Consider the following 20,321-nt stretch of genomic DNA (forward strand, 5'->3'; position numbering starts at 1 on the left):
GTTCAAATACTTGTCAGAATCAAATTCTCCTGTCTGTATTCAGCACTGAGACACCAAGACAGCTTGTGAACAACTTGAAAGAAGGAGAGGGAAATGTGCCTCAACAAAGGGTTGCAAACAGCACTGGAATTATCTGTTTTGGTACTTGCTGCATGTTGCAACATGCTGCTGAAACAGACTGATGAGGCGACCAGAAGATGAGAAGAACACCTCTCACCTCCCACAGCCTGTTAGAACAACAACCTGGATACAGATGCCTGTTCCACAAACTCCTATCCCTCTTCCTCTGTTAGACAATGGGTTCATTTCTGCCCCTGTGGCTGCCAAGCTGTACTCTGTGTACCATCAGCAGGCCATGAGGTTGTGGTAATGATCAGCAGAAGTCTGGTGAAGCATAATAATCAGTCATTATGTCGCCTTTGTGTTCACTAAAATCACAGACCAGTAGGATATGTGGTGGCCCACAGGAATGCCTGAGGGTTGGCAAAAATGTTTCCTGGTTCACCAGAAATGTTGAGGGTTCAACAGTAGCTTTGTGATCCAAAAGTAAAAATTCTGTTTCAAGCTGTACAATTGTTTTAAATTGCACCAGATATCACATAAAATCCCAAATTTTGACTTAGCAGTTTTGCTGCCTGTGTCTTTTTGGAACCCTCTCTACTTAGTTTCTTGGTGACAATAAGGTTTCTGGGGCTTTTCACTCCTCTTAGTCCTTCTGCTCCAGCTGGAGGTTTATTTCTCCTAATGTAGTAACAATGTCTTTGAAGGAGCCACTTGGCCCTGCCCCAGAAAAACTCCTGAAGACACTGAGGCTGTAGTGTTGCCACTGACAACACCATGTGGCTTCTAAGTAACTTAGATACAGCTGAAAAAGTCACCAGCGTCCTTCCAGAGAGACTTCACAATACAGTAGCTGTAAAAATATATTCTACTTGTGAACCTAGTGCATTTAATGCATATCATTATTTCAAGACCATCAGTATGCAATATTGGCAGTTTATGCCTATATGCTTAATATTGTGCAGTCACTCTTAAGAGAGCTTTTGAACCACACTCATACAAGTCTGACACAACTGTCTCTTAGTGAGAGAGAGTACTGAGTGAAAACAAAGAGCTGATCAACAGCCCCCTTTCTAGAGGAAGGCACAAGGTAAACTTTTCCAATTTCATCTGTTCAAATTTAAGCATACTGCTCTACAGTGTGGCCTTATGAGATGCATCACATAAAGCAGTCAAGATTAAAAGCAAAAACAATCCTGCTTCAGGTCCTGAGGAGCAAAAAAGCATCCAGCAGTATTATGTGGGATGTTTAGCATTCAGACCCGTCAGCTGTCAGTGTTGCTTGAGTTCTTTCCCCTGAAGTGTGCACTGTGCCTGGTTGAAAACAGAGGCGAGTTGTGTGTGATCCCTCTTCAGCATCAGGGGTCAAAAGTCTCCCTCAGAGAACCATCAGCTTCCACAGGTCATTGTACCATGGCCCAGCCTGGTGGTTCTGCGGAGGTGAATATGTCATAAAAATCAAAGGCAGGCCAGGGTTGAGGCATGTATCTCTTGATACGCAAGTCTGTTCCTCTTTATACCCATTGTTAGTGACTGTCGTTCCTCACATACACCTCTTAAAAAAACCCCAAAGTACCACAAAGCCTATACTTTCAACCTTTGGAGCCCAGAAATGGGGGAACACCAAACTCTTGTAAATTGTTATCATTACAACCAGTTCTTCCTCAGGTTACAGCATTTCTACTGGTCTCTGCCCATCTGAGCTCAAATAAGACGCTGTGTCTTTTGCTATAAGAGCCTAAAGTTCAAATTATTTCTGAAAAAAATCAAAGAACATATAAGCATATGGACTTCTCAGTGTTAGGCTAATGGTTAGACATGATGATCTTAGAGGTCTTTTCCAACCTAAATTATTCTACAGTTCTATAAGGATCTTCTTCTTTTTCCTAAGAAAATCCATACCTTAAGCAATGGGGCTTGTCTTACTCCTTGAGCAGGCAATGCCCTGGCCCAATACATAGTACATCAGAAACCTCCATTGGAGCAAATTAACTTGATGCCATTCAGTGAACACAGACATAAGATACAGGAATGATTCCTTTCCATTTGACTGCTCCCTAATGGTCTGTGAAGTAAATCAAATATTTATGTTTCAGAATCAAAGCCCAATTCCAAAAATACGTCCTGCAAATTAAACAGTCTTTTGGAATAACAGCCCAATGTTAATTAACTCAGGCTATATTTAATGTTGAGATGTGCCAGTATATTGAGTATTGAGATATGATATTCTGGATGCTTTGATTGTATTTTATAACTGAAATAACTTCCTTGTTTTCAATATTAAAATCAGCTTCACTTAAGATGCCTGAAGGAAGCATTTAATTCCTTTTATCTTAAGTAAACTGTCAAGTCAGTATTTAGAGTACAAAGTCTAGAGGGAAACCTGTCTTGCATGACCAAGAAATAAAAACAGCACTTCTCATGGGAAATGATCAGTTAATAAGGGGCTGTCCACAAAACACATGCAGCAATTTGAGTTGTCTTCAGAAGTCAAAAGAATTCTGTGGAATTCATAAATTTATTATGAATACTGAAATATTTCTCATTGCTCTTAAAAAATAACTCCTGAAGTGGAAATCTCAACATCTGATATAAAACCAGTACCTCTCTAGCCCTCAAATTTGTGGCAAATAAGTTGAATCATACCACAAATCAGAAAAATCTCACAGGTCTTAAGTTTCATGATTACTTAGAGCTTGAAGTTGATAATATTGCATAGTGCCATTCTCTGATAACATTATTTACCTGGAAAATACTACAGAAGAACATTACAAAAATGTTCAGTCTTATCATAAATAGCCTATTGGGCACCTTTATGAAAGAAGGATCACCACTCAATAGGTAAAATATAGAGGAAGGTGATTCTGATCTGTAACCCATTGGCTTTTCAGTATAAAGCTTTCACCATGCTATATAAGATACAGAGAACATAAAGCCATTTAAATACTTTGCCTTCATCCCTCAATTGGTTCTTCAGCTGTTGAATGTACTGTGAAACTTGTGTATTTCAGTAATAGCTGGAGATTTAGAGTACTGCCTGCTTAAAATGTCCAGCTCTGGCAAACTATTTTCAATGAAAAATAGTAGCAGCAAATGTAGAAACTTCCTACATCTGCTTTAGGATCTAAAGATCCTGGTCACCCACCTTTTAAAATTAATCTGTTTTTATCTTTTTGCCATTCTTCCTCCCCCTCCAGATTTTGTCGTCTTCTTCCTCACTTTGCTTTCCACTCTTATCTTTTCATATTGAGCAATTCTCAAGTCCTTTGGTGAATTGTTTTAAAATCCCCCACCCAAACAGCAGCTCTGCTCTTTGTGCTGGCTGCCTCCAGGAGCTGGCACCAGAGCAATGTAGCTGAAACAATTGCTTTCAGATATGCCCTTTTGGTTTCTTTCAAACAGGAAGGGAATCCCAATAGCCACTCTTGAAACTCTGTGGACCCTTCCAATTCCCAATGAAGAGAATCCTAAGCCTAATACATCAGAAATTCTTGTTAGCAGCTGCTGGACCACAAATGTTTGGCTGCTCTACAGACCACATATGCTTCAATAATGAGTGAGAGATCTCTTATCCACATCAGCTGTACAAAACTTAATTATAATTCACCTTGTCCCTTTCCCAGAAATAGGTCAGCTACATGGAAGTTAGAAGATAAAATAATATCTCTGGAAAAAAAAATGATGGACGAGCAATTATTCATTGAATATATTACTAGAAAGAAGGAGAAAGATTCATTTCCTAACCAACAGCTTTTTCTAATATTGCCTCCTCTGTTGAATAATGATAGGAAAAGGTGTCTCTTTCCACCACTGTTTTTTTGTGTGACATTCTCTGGTAACACAAATGTCTTTTGTTGTTCAAACAGAAAACATATTTTACCATTTCTTGAAAAGTTACACAATTTACACTGGGAATTTCTGCCTATCCTGATTTCTGTTCCAGAACCACTCAAACAGAGAGAGCTGAGTACTTTCCTTTGTATGAATGTATATGAAGCTAAACTGGGGTATTATGAAAAACAGTTCACAAAGCCAGTAGAAAGCTATATATAAAATTATATTCTCATTTCAGATGAAGCCTGAGACAAAAAGGATATAGGTAAATACAGCTGCAACATTTTTAGGCATATAATCAAAAGCACAAAAAAATATTGGAAAACCATGTTAATTATTGTAATTAAAATGTGAACAGTATTGATAGAAAAATATCTTTAAAGCATGTACAATCTAAACAAATCTTTTAACATATGGGAATTTATTTTAGAGGAAGGATATGTCAGAACAAAGTACCAGTTACTTACTTGCTGCTTACTGTCTGTAGAAGTTGAAACTTAAGAGAGAGTCAAGAAATAGAAGAAGTGTTCCTCTGTTCTGGTTCATTGAATTCCCTACTTTATGAAGAAATGGGAAACTAGTATCAAAACAGTAACAAAGGGATTTTTAAAAAACGTTCTGTTTTAAGACACTTGCCTCTCCATCTACAACACCAAAGTCATTCCCTTCTCATATCGTGTTTTGATATCATTTTCTTTCCTTCTTTATAAGCCTTTTGATTCTGATCTTTTCCTTATTCCCTGTAGATATTTTCTCTTTTCATCACTATGAATGTCACAGCAAGTGAATGCACGCTCAGCTTTCAGCTGGACTTGCTTCCACTGGGCTTAAGCACAAGTGTGTAAAATGGAATTGATCAGTGGAAGACCCTAAAGGTCCCTGTGCAGTCTGTGGAGACTGGCAAGCTCTCACTAGATGGGTTCACATTCAGAGTGGAAGCCAAACCAGACAGTTTGGTCTTCCAAAAGATGCCATGACTGTGCAGGCAGCCTGAGACAGCCAGTCACCCAAAGCAGATCTCCATCACCTTTGTCATTTCACGGAAGACAACTGAGGCCCCACAGTAGAGCTTTCCACTGCTTTGTATTTCTCAAGGTCATGCTTTTTTTTTTGATGAATGTCACCAACAGTTTGTTCTCCACAGCTCTTCTATTCAAGAGGATCCCAGCAACAATCTTCCAATCAACAGTCATAAAAAAGGTGGAGGAATAGTTTTGAAACCTAAAATGTTAGGTGACATATACCCACCTAAAGACATTAGGGTAGTCTAAGGACAAAAATGACTACATATCATTCCAGTGTCTACCCCTTGCCATGGCTCCAGGCATACAGGAATGAAAACAGCTACAGGCCTACTAAATCCCCTTTAAAAATGGGAAATGCGGTAGCCTTGATGTCAGCACTATCAGTGGCTTGCAAATACAGCTGGATGCCACGGTGCAGAACATGTACTGCTCTTCAGCACAGCCTGGTCCTGCTCCCTAAGCTCAGAGGGGAGCCTCTGTGCCTCCTACTAAGTGCCCTCCACTCCACACAGGCTGTGAAGTGAAGCATCAGTCCTGAGCACAGTATGAGGAGTGGAGTGAGTTACCTGCTCTAGAAAGTCAGTGAAATCCTAAAGCAGTATCTGAGAAGGCACTGATAGCTGCACAAATCAAAATAGCTATCCAGTAATTGTTTGGAGAGATGTGCTTTTTCTGGTTTTCCATTCAGAAGCTATTTTTCTCAATTTACCTTTTGGAGGGAGAGCTGACATGTTCCTTCCACAGAGAAACATTTAATTTTAAGACAATTTGCCCATAATACTTTGCTTTTGCATTGCTTCGAACAGAATGATTTCCCATTAAGATAAAACAAGGATGAGCAGACTGCAGCCACTGAACAGAGTGTTCTGGCAGAGGGGAGCAGCAGTATAATGACATTAAGGGTTAGATTTTTAAAACATTCAAAAAATAAATTAAATTACAAAATAAAATAAAATAAAAAAATACAGCCCAAAATTGTCTGAGCAGTACAGAGTCACTTGGAGGTCCTTCACAAATGCAGAATGATTGGCTTCACCCACAGGCCTTAACTGCTCCAGCTGGTCATTACCTGACTGATAAAGCCCCTTGGACAAGCTAGTAATGTTTAAATAATCCACATCCAGACACTGTCTTACACCTTCCTTAGTGGACTGCAGTGCAAATGCCTGGTACAATTAATTAACACTGGGACCAAAACCAGAATCTCCAACTTCCAAAACAAATGCTCAGTCGTATAGCCAAAAGCACAGCTCCAATGGCACCAGCCAATTTACTCCCTGTTTTATTAAACTTCCACAGTGTTTAGAATCACTAAGTCACAGTAGGTCTGGCACTTCATGTGATGAACCTTAGTGAGCATTTCTTTACCCACCCAAACACAAATGTAAACCTCTATTGCTAATTCTGCTGTTTGAGGCGATTCTATTTTACTGCAAATCATATGTAATGATGTGAAATTTGGCACCATACGTAACATACATGCCTGAGCCCAATTAAGACAAGAGTTTGCCTGCATATGTGCATTTGTCTGATTTCCTTCTAAAAGTCCTAACGCTATTTTTTAGTCTGTGTGTTTCTCATGGCACTGCCTGTGATCACTCTTAATATGCAGGCATCCAGCTGCAGATTCACCCTCATTTACTTGCAGTCATCTGAAAGTTAAGTTTCAAACATGAGTGGATTGTCTGACTTTCCCATGCAGACACCTCTAGAAGGCAACTTGTCCTGTCAAAAATTTAACTGCCAAAGAGCGTTATTTTCCCTGAGGTGGCTCATCTCTCTGTGCTGAACACTGACATAGTCTAAGCACTCTCTCACAAATGAGCAGACTTTTCAGAAGGCATGAATCACCTCGGAGACATTCCATGCTTGCATACTATTGGCTTTCAAATAATATCTCAGTTTTTTACTTTATATTAATTTTCCTTCTCTTAACAGGGAGAGATTGAAGAAACTGTGAAAAGTACATTTCAGAATGTAATTTCACAGAATCATGGAATATGCTGAGTTGAGAGGGACCCACAAGGACCATCGAATCCAACTCCTGGCCCTGCACAGGACCAACCTCAAGAGTCACACCATGTACCTGAGAGTATTGTCTTGCTTCTTGAACTCTGCCAGGCTTGGTGCTGTGACCACTGCCCTGAGGAACCTGTTCCAGTGCCCAACCACCCCCTGGATGAAGAATGTTTTTCTAATATCCAACGTAAACCTCCCCTGACAAAATTTCAGGCCATTCCTTCAGGTCTTTCACTGGTCACCACAGAGACGAGATCGGTGTCTGCCGCTCCTCTTTCCCTCATAAGGAAGCTGTAGACTGCAATGACATCTCCCCTCAGTCTCCTCTTCTCCAGACTGAAGAGACTAAGTGACCTCAGCTGCTCCTCATATGGCTTTCCCTCAAGGCCCTTCATCATCTTTGTTGCCCTCCTTTGGACACTCTCTAACAGTTTAGTATCTTTCTTGTATTGAGGTGCCCAGAACTGCACACAATATGCAAGGTGAGGCCACTCCAGTGCAAAGTAGAGTAGGACAATTCCCTGCCTCAACTGGTTGATGATGCCTGATGCCCACCAGGACACGGTTGGCCCTCCTGGCTGCCAGGGCACTGCTGACTCATATTTAACTTGCCATCAACCAGGACCACCAGGTGCTTTCCATGGCACTGCTTTCCAGCATGTCATTCCCCAGTCTGTACCTACATCCAGGATTGCCCCATCCCAGGTGCAGGATCCTGCACTGCCACAGCCTTGTCTCAGGATCGGGAGACAGACCAGCGACAGGGGGTTCTTGCCTTGCCTGCAGATGTTAGGGTGGCAATAGCAAGCGCTGACAGGTTAGGTTCACAGTCACACGGAGCCCCAGGAAAGAGAGACACACACGAGATGCAACCACCTGAACAGCTGAAAGCTGATCCACTTTATTTAACAAAATGGAGGGCTTTTATACCCTCTGTGATTGAACATTCTGGAAAAAGGGGAGTAACTTGGGCGGAGCATGCAAATCTGCTCACAGTGGTTGGACAATGGGTTATGCATAAACATTAGGAGGTAGTAACTGGGGAGAATAGAACCAGGGATAACAGGATTGGTCAGTACTGCAAGGTAAACTGACCAATGGGGAGCTGTATCCAAGCCTGTCAGGCTGTCAGTTCATGAGGGAGAAAGGGAAATGGCGGGAAGGCAACCTAAAAATAGGTTTTATATTTCACTAAACCACTGTAGACAGTCTCTTAGGCACATTGAGGTTCACTGTTCATTCTTACAAGGTGACTTCTCCATTCTTCAAAGGTAGTTTCTGTTTTCTGAGCATCTTTCCATTTCCTAAATGCATTTTCCATGTCCTCATAATCATCCTGACTGCCAACACTGCACTTTCCCTTGTTGAACTTCATGTGGTTGGTGATTGCCCAGTCCTCAGTTTTCTTGAAGTCTCTCTGCTGGGTCTTCCTGCCTTCAAGGGAGTCAACAGCTCCTCCCAATTTTCTGTCATCTGCAAACTTTCTTAAATATCCCTTCCAGTCCTGTGTCCAAGTAATTTATGAAGATGTTGTAGAGCACAGGGCCCAAGATGAAGCCCTGTGTAACCCCACTAGTGACAGGTCACCAGTCTGATGTCACCCCATTCGCTGTTACCCTCTGTGCTCTACGCATGAGCCAATTGCTCAACCACCACATGATGTTTATCCAGCTGTGTGCTGGATGTTTTGTGCAGAAGGATCCTGCGAGAGGCAGTATTGAAAGCTTTACTGAAATCCAAAAAGATTACATCAACTGATTTCCCTTGATGAGCTAGGTGGGTTACCTTATCACAAAAGGAAAACAGGTTTGATAAGTAGGACTTTCCTCTCGTGAAGCCATGCTGGCTATGACTGATGACTGTCTTGTCTTTCAGGCGTTTGTCAAGGCCTCCCAGAATAATCTTCTCCCTAACTTTACTGGGCACAGAGACTGACAGGACTGTAGTTTCTGGGGCCATTTTTCTTGCCCTTTTTGTAAATCAGGACAACATTTGCCAGCTTCCAGTCAGCTGGGACCTCTCTGCATTCACAGGACTGCTCAAAAATCATCAAGGGAGGTTTTGCTATGACATCAGCCAGCTCTTTGAAGATTCTGGGATGAATCCCATCAGGCCCCATAGATTTGTAGGATCCATCTAGAGCAGCAGTTCCCACACAATTTCAGGGTTAACTGGGAGTTGACCATTCTCACAGTCATGGTTCTCCAGCTCAGGGCATTGAGATCCCCTTGTCTGCCATCCATGTTGAAGACAGAGGCAAAGATTTAAACACCTCTGCCTTGTCTCTGACCCTGTTTGTGAGGTAACCATCTTCATCCTGTAACAGGCCTATATTTCTATACTGCCTACTGCCATTAACATATTGGAAAAGCCTCTTTTTATTGTCTTCCACATTTCTAGCTAACTTCAAATCCCTACAGTACTAAACAGCATCTCTGAATTCTTCCAATATCACTTGATCTTGCTTTCACTGGGCGTATATTTTCCTTTTTTGCCTTATATCCAAGAGGATATCCCTGTTCAGCCAAACCAACCCTCTGCCTCACCTGCTTGACTTCTGACATTTGGGAATTGCCTGCTTCTGTGCCCTTGGACATGATGTTTAAAAAGTGACCAGAAACGATGGACCCCAGCATCTGCAAAAACACTTTTCCAGGGGATCTGACTTACTAATTACTGGAGCAACCTGAATTCTGCTCTCCTCATGTCTGGAGCTGAGGTTTTGCTGGAACTTTTACTTCTGTTAACAGAGATTTTTAAACTCTATCACTTTGTGGTTGCAGTGGCCATGACAGCCGCCAATCTCCACCTCATTCACGAGATCCACCCTCTTAACAAGCAGCAGATCAAGGAGAGCATCTTTCCAAGTCAGCTCCTTTAGGACCTGTCCCATAAAATTATCATCCAGTTTTTTTAGGAATCTTCTGCTGGACCAGGTTGTACCAGCTGTGTAACACCCCCAGTTAATTTATGGCAAATTGAAGTCCCCTGTAAGGACAAGGGCAGTTGACTTGGAAATGTCCCCTAGTTCCTCAAAGAATAATTTGTTGGCATCATCATCCTGGCTGGTAGGTCATAGCAGAATCCTATGATGACATCTGCATTATTTGTTTGCCCCTTGATTGTTACCCAGAGGCTCTCAACTGCACAGTTGCCAACTGTGAGCTCCATACATTCTAACCCTGCTATTGCACATATTCAATTATGTTCAAGCACTGTATACAATTTAAGGAGAACAGCCACAGGTAAATTCTGGAGATCAACAAATATTTATCTTTTTTTTTTTTTAGTTATCTGTTGATGTTTTTTACAGAAATAAATTTTATTGAAATACTTTGTGACTCCATGCAGTCAGAGTTAAGACCTGTTTGTTGGCGTCTCTTACTCTAGTCATTCCTTCAAGGAGAGGAAAAAGTAATTGTTCCACAGAGACTTTTGTTCTCTATTCTTCTACCTCCTTGTAAGATGCAATAGTAAAGAACACTTTTTAAGGGACTTACAAATGTAAGTTCCTTACAGCTTCAAGAATCTTACAAGTGTAAATTGATCAAATTTGGAGCCTTAAAACAGACTCTCCAGGAAAGTGGTGGAGTCATTATCCCTGGATATTGTTCAAAAATGATTAGATATGTTATTTTGTAATATAGTTTATTGAGCATGGTAGTATTTGGTCAAAGGTTGGAACAGATAATCTTGGAGGTCTTTTCCAACCTTAATAATTCTATGATTTTATGAGAAATGTGTTTGTAGCAAAGTGAGAACTCAGCATTATGAGTGGAAGTATTCAGATTTCAACACCAGCCTAATCACCCTAAGCTCCCTTTGTATCCCTTTATTAGAGAGAAATGGACGCTTTTATAATGTGATTGATCTGATGTTCTTTAAACTGAGGTGAAACCCGGACCCTTGCAGTGGCCAATTTCTCTTGATGACAAGGAAGCTTATGGTAACTAAATCAGCTATAGAGGTCTTAAACACAGACAGCAACATTCCATCCAACGAGTTGGTAGTCATGGGAAAAGATCAACCTATTTCATATTTAATCACTTCCTAAATAGATTAAGGCAAACAAAAATCATAGTAACCCCACAAATGACTTTCTCAATCAAATACTGTGATTTAAGTTGCTACCGTTCCTAAATAGCCATTCATCTCACATGACTACCTACTTTAGGGTGAGCTGAATGGTGTTTTGCACTTCTGCAGTGGGTTGACCCTGGAAAGATGCCAGGCACCCACTAAAGCAGCTCTATTGCTCTCCCTCTGCAACTAGACAGAGGAGAGAGAAAAAAAAAAACAAACCAGCAAACAACTAAAGATTCATGAGTAAAGATAAGAGCTGGGAGAGGGTCGCTTACTGATTACCTTCAAGGGCAAAACAGACTCAAAGTGGGGATAATACTTAAATTTATTACTAGCAGGATAAGAGCCAAAGAGTGAGAAATAAAACAGTCTTAAAAACACCTACCCCTACCCCTCCTTTCTTCCATGTTCTCCCTCTTGCGCCCTGCAGTGGTGCAGTGGGACAGGGAATGGTGTTTTCAGTCAGTTGTTGTTTCTGCCACTGCTAACATGAGTCCACCCCCCAGGCAGCAGTTCTTCCCAATCTGCTGTCTGTGGGTTACTCCTCCATGGACTGCAGTCAGGTCTCTGCACCCCGATGGTCCTCCATGGGATGCAGGGGTACAGCCTGCATCACCATGGTGTTCACCACAGGCCACAGGGGGCCACAACTCTGAGTCCTTCCCCTGCTTCCGTGGGGTCCCTCCCATGGAGACAGTCCTTGATGGACCCCTACAACATGAGTCCACCTCTCCAGCAGCAGTTATTCCCAATCTGCTGTCCTGTGGGTCACTCCTCCATGGGGGTGCAGTCCTCCATGGATAAGCTGTTCCGACGTGGGTCCCCCACAGAGCCACAAGTCCTACCTAGGAAAAACCTGCTCCAGTGTGGGTTTCCCTCTCTATGGGCCACAGGTCTCCTGCAGGATGCACTCCATCCTGGGCCTCCCATGGGGTAACAGTCTCCTTCATGCATTCACCTGCTCCAGCATGGGCTCCTCCATGGGCTGCAGGGGTCTCAGCTCTGAGTGCTTCCCCTGCTCCTATGGGGTCTGACCTTGGTGTCTACATTGTTATCCCATGTTCTCACTTCTCTCTTCCCTGGCTGGAATATCTTCTGTGCAAGACTCCTCTATTCTTAAATATGTTATCACAGAGGCGTTACTATGATTTCTAATTGTCTTGGCCTTGGCCAGCAGCAGGAAGTTTGTCCTGGAGCCGGCTATCATTGACTCCATAGGAGAGAGGAAGCTTCTAGCAGCTTCTAACAGAAGCCACCCCTGTAGCCCCCCCACTATCAAAATCCAGTCACAGAAACCCACAACAACTTTATTGACTAAATTGCTATTTAGGCTGCATTGCCCATAGACCCAAACCAACCCATTATCTGGGATTGCCTAATGTCCTTTCCTATCAGTTTATCTATATCAAGAAAGTTGCAAGATGCAGGTTTCTGTTTATAATACACAGATTAACACAAGAGCAAGAATGAGCTGGAACTCTGAATGTTTTAAATCATGTAAAAATCATCCTACCCTCCTAATGCACTAGCCCTTTAAAGAACCCTTTCTAGACTTACAAAGTAAAAATGATTCTTATTTTCCATATACTTAGAATTTTACAGGGTATTGAAATAGCATAAGCTGGAAATAATTGTGGTCAGCTGGTATAGTGCAATAATTTCATTTTAGTTCATTGCTAGCCTGTACTTGTTTATAAAGCATCTTGTTGTTTTAACATCTGTCGCTTTTGAGATATAATTATCACTTCAGATCTTCTATGTTGTTTCAAAATATTCTTGAGCAACAGAGGTTATTTGTTTGTCCTATAACCATAGATGTAGGTGATTAATAGTAAACCAAATTCTTTTTCACTATCCATCTTCAGCTAAGACAGATCCTTTGGTTGCCCCATTCTGACAGAACAGCAAGATCTGAGTCTTTGTTTCTGCAGTAAAACTTACCAGGTGCACTGTGCTGACTTGTTCATAAGACTTGGCTTTCTCATTTAAGCAGTTCTACCATACCATCTTTGACAGCATTTACATACCATATTGTTTCTTTACAATGTTAATGCTCACAAAAAATGGATATTAAAATGTTCCTAGTAGAAGACATCTTTGCTAATAGGGATTGCCTGCTGTTCTACACTGGCAAATTTGTTTTATGATAATAAAATCAATTCTCACAGGAAATGTTTCAAAGATTTCACCTATAATGCATATTTAATGCAAATTCTTCTATCATTAAATTAAATTAAATTAAATTAAATGGTATTACAGAAAGTTGTGTTGGGCACCTTCAGAAAGCAAGGGAGAGAGGAGGAGAAGAGAGGGAGAGAGTTGTACAGATTTCTATCTAGCACCTATCCTAGAGCCCTAAAAACATCTACCAGTGTCCAGATTTCTTGAGAACATGAGACATTCTTGGAGTGAGCAGGGGCGGTTTAGCTCATCATGCCTCATTCCATTTTCCATCTACACCATGATGTCTTCTAATTGTTTCTTTAATGACCTCCGTGTTTTTGCCTTAACTATCTTGCCTAGTAAGCCATTCCACACATTTATGATTCGCTGCTTGAAAAAAATGCTTCCTGACATCTGTTCTGAATTTGTTTTTCTTTAATTTTCATTTATGCCCTCTCGTTCTATCATCTGTGTTGGGCTGAAAATAGGAACCCATGTTGACATTTTCTGAACCACTTAAATTTTATGTTCTTTAATTAAAAACTCCTTCTCAACTAGACAGAAGTCTAACCTGATGGTAGAGAATATAGGACTGTATTTAAAATAAAATATTACTTTTATAAACATAAAAATTCATTGATGTGTATATTTAATATCCCATAGTTCAACTTATTAATATCTCCTAAAGAGAAAATTCCAGCAATTACTAAGGTTCACTCACAAAGACAAAGAGGGCATGGAATGCATTAAAAAGGTCCAGGAGTTAAGATTTTTTTCTGGCTTTGTCTCTAACATCTTTTATTTTATGATTTTATTCTTCTTTAGATGTCCTAATCTTAGGAGCGTCACTGGAAAACAGTTTTTCTCTCAGTCAGATTTTCACTTTAAATAACCAATTTTCAAAAAATTAGATTTTTTTAAAAGGTATCTCAATTTGGACTTCCACAGATTGGAATATCCTCCCAGTCCCTCTTAAAAGATGGAAGTCACTGAGACCTATCAGTAACTTTAATAACCAGGATTTTGTTGGCAATAGTGTGCCAATACATACCTTGACAATGTATGCTTCTCTAAATGGTTGATGCTGCAAATTTATTTTAAGTCATGTTTTTCAGTATGTGATTACTTCCTTCTGTTAATCTCTTCTCCACTTTCTCACTCACTACTTTTTCTCCTCCCATTTTGCAATACAATGACTAAAGTATCAAGATGACCCTAATACTCTAAAGTTTCAGTCACCACAGACAAAAACGGTAGTGGTATTAAAAGGGATTTTAATTTCAACCATTTTATGCAGCTAATGAACAAATTTCCTTTTAGTCCTTCCACTTAGTATGTTCAGGCAAATCTTTCATGCCATACATTCTGAGAAGCATTGCCTGCTCTAGCCTGGTATGCAAGCACTTTCCTTGGGAAGGACCAAAACAATAACCCAAACTATAACTGTGAAAAAATGTAGATGATTATAGTCCTCCCCCAGGACTGGGTGGAATTTTGATACCTCTGAAGGCAATACAATAGTAGATAGATTTTTGTAGCAAAAATCTCACTAGTTAAAAACACAGCTATTCTTATTAGTGCATTGAATATCGAAAGAAGAGAAGAAAAAAAGATGACTATTGCAAAGCTTAAAAAAAATAGAATGAGAAATTTTACCATTCTGAATAATTTTAAATGGAATTTTAGATCCCATGCATTTAAGTAATATATCTAGATATTTCTGGGAACGTCACTGATTTGTGAGAGAGGAATCAAGTCCTGTCACCTTTCTGAGCCTATATGGAGCATTGGAAAGGACCTCTTGTTCTTTCTATGTAGATCAGAAGTAGCCCAAAAGGCAAAGGACAAAGTACATGCTATTATTTGCCTTAACCTGAGGGCTGTAGGGGAGAAAAAGGGTAAGCAGCACTAACCCCTCCCAACCAACTTAAACAATAACCTTTTTCTGCTTTACTTTAACACCTTTCTGCTTAGATCTTAGCATCCTTCTGCCAAATTCTTATTTCCCTTCTATTTTACCTGCTTACCAATACTCTCTGATCTTTTCTGCTGATGTTGTAAATGTGTGTTCATATGCGGTCATGTATTATTATCCAAGCAGATAATAGGACCCAGGAGTTTCAGTATGCCCTGTTTGAGTGTCCTATATCCCTGGAACTTTGCAGTTTGTGATGCTTTTGGGGCCAAGTACCTTGACTGAGCTTGTATCAGTAGAATTTAGAGTAGTTTCAGAAAGTTACAGAGAAACAAAGGAATGCAGAATCAGTTTAACAGAATGAGAAGCGATAGCCATCTCAACAATTTTCCAGGGTAATTTGGCTTGATGCTTATGCCTAAAATTCATTTTGTTAGAGTGACTGATCTTCAGTAGAATTGTGTAATGAATGGACAGCTAGGTTAATGTCAATGTGCTGTTAGAGGCAGAAGCCAAAAATTCTCTTTAATGTCGTCTCATTAGGAAGCCCCCGTGTAAGCATCTTTCCCGGAATACTGTGAGAATCTGTGCGCCAGAGCTGGTGGGAGGGATCCTCCACCAGCTGCCAAACATGACATTTCTGGACAGGCTGCTGAACCCTCAGCAGGTGACATCTGTGAAGCAGCCTTTCATCTTCCTGTCTCTCAATGGCTGGGTACCTGCATGGGGCAGGGATCCCAGAGAGGCTCTGTGAATGCAGCCTGTCTCTTTCTCCCAGCTGGGCTTCTACAGCCACAGGCTGAGGATCCCTGAATTTGAGCTTCCAGTGTCAACATCTGCTCTCAGAGCCTCTTTTGTCCATTTCTTTCTTTATGTGCTGACAGCTAAAGCCCAGTCCAGCCAATATAAACTGTCTGTAATCACCAGAACACAATCTACTGACTGTGTACAGCTTACAAGCAATAGGTATATTTTTTCACTTCTGTGGTGTATTTAACTGAGTATGAGAGTGATTAACTAGCAGAAAGGACTGAGTAGTTTGGATATCTTTCCATCACTGCAAGAAAGGGAAAACTTCAAAGCATGATCTGAGTGACAATTTACTTAAAGATTATAATAGCATCAGAAGCATTTAAAATTTTAAAGCATCAAGAAAAAACTTATCATTTTCTTGAATAAACTCTGCTGTTAAATGATCTATTTTCTGAGATGGGAAAAATAACACAAAATGGAAAAAATAGAAAAATGGGTTTTTTTTTCCTTTTCACAAAGCCCCAGAAAAGGCAAACGTTCTTTTCACGTTACTAAATGTAATTTATTCATGACAATTAATGTTATCGCAATGAATACCAAATGAATTGCTAATCATTGGCCACCCTGTTTTAAAGTGTTACCTATCCATCTGTCTGTTTTGCTAAAGGTACTTTTCACAACATATGTTTCTTTTGGCTCTTTGAGTGTCATTAGTCACCCATCAGAAGGACATTCAAATACATAATAACCAGAAAATTGCTTAAGAACATTTCTATGTCTTGGTTAGATACCTCTGGTTTGTTTTTCTTTATGAAGGAGGCAAGGTTTTACCTCAGTGCTGGATAAATGTAGGTGGGAAGATTATTTCTTTGTCCAAAGGATAAGGATGCAGTGATAAGACGTGGTGGAATGGTCCTAACCTGAAAGAGAGTAGGTTTAGATATTAGGGAAAATTCTTTACTACAGGAGTGGTGAAGCATGGGAACCAGTTGCCCAAAGAATTTGTGGAATCCTTATCCATGGAGGTGTTCAAGAACAGGCTGGATACAGCTCTATTTAACATGGTGTGGTGGAAGGTTCCCTGTCCATGGCAGGGGGGTTGGAAGTGGGTGGTTTAAGGTTCCTTCAAACCCAAACCATTCTGTGGTTCTACGGAGAGGAAATATAAGATCTACATATTTCTCTTACTTCTGTCACAGGCAACCTGACCTGCATGATCTTGAGCCTCTTCTGAATAGAAACAGAACCTAAGTAAATACTTAGGAATTGAAATGTCATTCAATTTCAAATTGAATTGCAGTCCTAAATCATCTTTAAATAAATCAACAACTACCTCTGGGGTTTTCTTGTTTGGTGTTTGTAAAATTAATATCCCAGCAAGACTTTAACTGTTTAAAGATATTCATAATGCACATTGGGAGCCTCATACTAAAGGAGCTCAGTAACTGTGAGATGGTGCCATCTTCATGAAGTTCGTTCTTCTGACACTGGTGAAACAGGTATAATCGCATTTTCTGCTACCATTTATTTTCAGTTGACCAGTGCCAAAGCTTACTAAAATGTATATATAATAGTTGATAAGGACATGGCAGTGCCTGATAGGGAGCACTGTGCTATGCACCAAATCTGAGCTGTGCACGGCAGAACACCTGGCCTGGTCTGGTGCTTCATTGGGGCACTACACCTACACCTTGGCACCTACAGCCTGTCCCAACAGCCACTGAGAGGAACAAGATCTGACTTGCAACCTGAGGGGAGACAGAAGCCTGAAATTTACACCTCAGCAGGCTAGTTGTGAGCAGGATAGGTACTAACAGGTATCTTCACTACAGGAAAATGGTGAGTTTGTACCTCAGCATAGTTTAAAAAACAAGACTAAACACCTGGGTGGTGTATGTAGTATGAATAGGTGGTGGCATGGGACCAGGCTTGTAATCATAACAGATAATTTAGTTTTATGTTATAGCCAGAACATTCAGAAAGATATTTACAGTAAAAAAAATATATATAAATATGTGAATATAAGTATTTAGAAATGAATTTAAATTTTAAGGATCTGTGAGTACACACTTGTATATTTAGATTATGAGCACTTCCGAGCAAGCATTGAGTATTTCTCTGTGGATACAATGCATGGGTGAATGTTGGATAGTATCTTGTGAACACTACAGCATATAAATAGAAATAATAACAGAATAGCTATACACTTAGCTGCTTAGTTGTAACTCCAGACCATTATAATTAAGAAGAAATCTCCCAACTAGAATTTAAATGCAACATCAACGTTACTTGATCCTGAGAATATTTCCAAAGCCCTATAAGCAAAGAGCCAAAATAGATCTGAATTCCATCACTCTAAAAAATTATGATTGCTCACAGTAAAGCAAAACCTAATAACACAGAAGGAAACACAACCACTCTCTAGGTGATTATAATACATTTTGTATGGGGTGTTCGAAAAAAAAACAAAACAACAAAACAAAGAGCAGTGGATGTCCCTAACTTCAATACTGTGAAGAATGAAAACATTAAAGGATAGAGTATCAATGTTGTCTTCTTTAACAATTATATTGTGTAGGTAGCCAAGAAAAGTGTCATAAACCTTTCTAAATTATATCGGGGAATCAGTTATTCAATACTAATAAGTTAATGTCATCCTCCAAAAATATACACACCTCAGTCCTCTGTAGTACCTCTACTTACATTCAACCACATCTATTCAATCTCATGTCTATTAGATTTCCATTTCACAAAATCAATATCCTGGTTTAGCACCATCTCAATGAACAGGTTCTCTGGAAAACACTGACAGTCTTTTGCATAGTGTTCACCAGCATGAAGACAAGGGAACCACATGTTTATGCCTGAAACTCTGCTTTTCAAAAACTACCTTCTTAAAATTATATAATCTCCAATTCTTAGAGATTCTTGGAATCAAAATACTCTAATTTCTTGAATATTTATCTTTGTAATGCCAGGTATGCCATTATTTTGTAATTTCAAGGTGCAGAAAATGAATGCAAGAATTCAAAAAAAAAAAAAAAAAAAAAACACAAAACCAAACAAGAACAAAAACAACCAGGAAAGGAGAAAAAAACAAGTAAAGAACAAAATTATCAGGTTTCCAGGATATTAATAAACTGCCTGTTAAAACTGGTTAGTGAAGAACATCCTCTGGCCAAGGACAGGAATACAAATTGAGATACATGAGCCTTGAACAAAAATTCTCTGTGTTTGATTTATTGCCCAAATGCATACATATTTTTCAAAAGGTTTGGTTTTGGGTTTTTTTAAGTTATTGTAAAGGGATTCATTTGCATGATAATCTTTGTGGAAATAATGATATCTTCCATCTGATTCTAATTTACTGTCAGGAAAATGTCAAGGAAGGAAGGGTAGAATCTTTTAATGTTTATTTCTGCTGTTTTAAAATGCTCTGAAAAAGGCACTGTGACTCTGGTGGGGGCTCTTTGATGGAAGTTTTTATGAAGTTAATGTTGCAGAGAGATGGTCGGAAGCCCCCAACTAGTAGACTGTGGCATGTCAAATGGTCAAACGATTCCATGTGTAGTTAAATCTGCTACTGGAAGCATTTATCAACCTCCCAGTTGTTTAATTTGGGATCCTGCTGCTCCCACACTCTATCTGGATTTTGTCATTTACTAGAGCTGCAGCCTTGCTAGGTTTGCAAAGAAAAGCAAAACCATGTAAATGTTTTGGCTGCTTCAGGCACTCTGTTCAGAAAATAGAAATACTGAAAACCCCAATATTCTTATAACTTTCCTCACATAATCCATTTTTTAGATAAGTGAGCAGATTTTGAGTGGGGGATTCTTTGAAAACTTTACTTACAGTGTTAACTAAACTTCACTAACTTTCGTATAACCCAATTGGTTTTTTAATAGAGACTCAAATCTGAACTGCAAATGGGAACCATCCTCCCTTGAACTTGTAAAAACCTAAATCTTGATTTTATAGCTTCATCCTTCTTCTCCAAACAGCTCAATCTAGCAGCCCAAGTCAGCATATTTAACAGTTTGTACTCCTCCCCCTCACCTTCATCTGCACCATTCTTTCAGTTCCACTGCTGGCCTGTGATACTCTCAGAACAAGGGGACCTTAGGGTTCTGCTCTCAGACCATTTCCTCTCTTTGCCTATCAGCTTACCATAAGACTGCAGCTGAGATGCAAAACTTGTTGACCTGAATAAATAACAAATGTTTCTTATGCATGAAGAAGTCTGGAGCTTCAGAGAGATCCCCTCTGGAATCATCTCCCCGTTGCAGTAGTCACTCTCCTTTATGATATCGTGAACCTTAAGCACCTTAGATGGAAATTTTCTCTTTATAATGTCCTGATAGTGCACTGCAGCCAAGCTGCATAATCCCTTCCAAGGGGAGAAAGGGTTTCATTACCATTTGTATTTCACTCATTTTCAAGCAGGAAGGAGGCATCACACAGAGTTTTTA

This window comes from Myiozetetes cayanensis, unplaced genomic scaffold, assembly GCF_022539395.1.
Source record: "Myiozetetes cayanensis isolate MyiCay16 unplaced genomic scaffold, myiCay2020 scf2-11, whole genome shotgun sequence".
Taxonomy (NCBI): domain Eukaryota; kingdom Metazoa; phylum Chordata; class Aves; order Passeriformes; family Tyrannidae; genus Myiozetetes; species Myiozetetes cayanensis.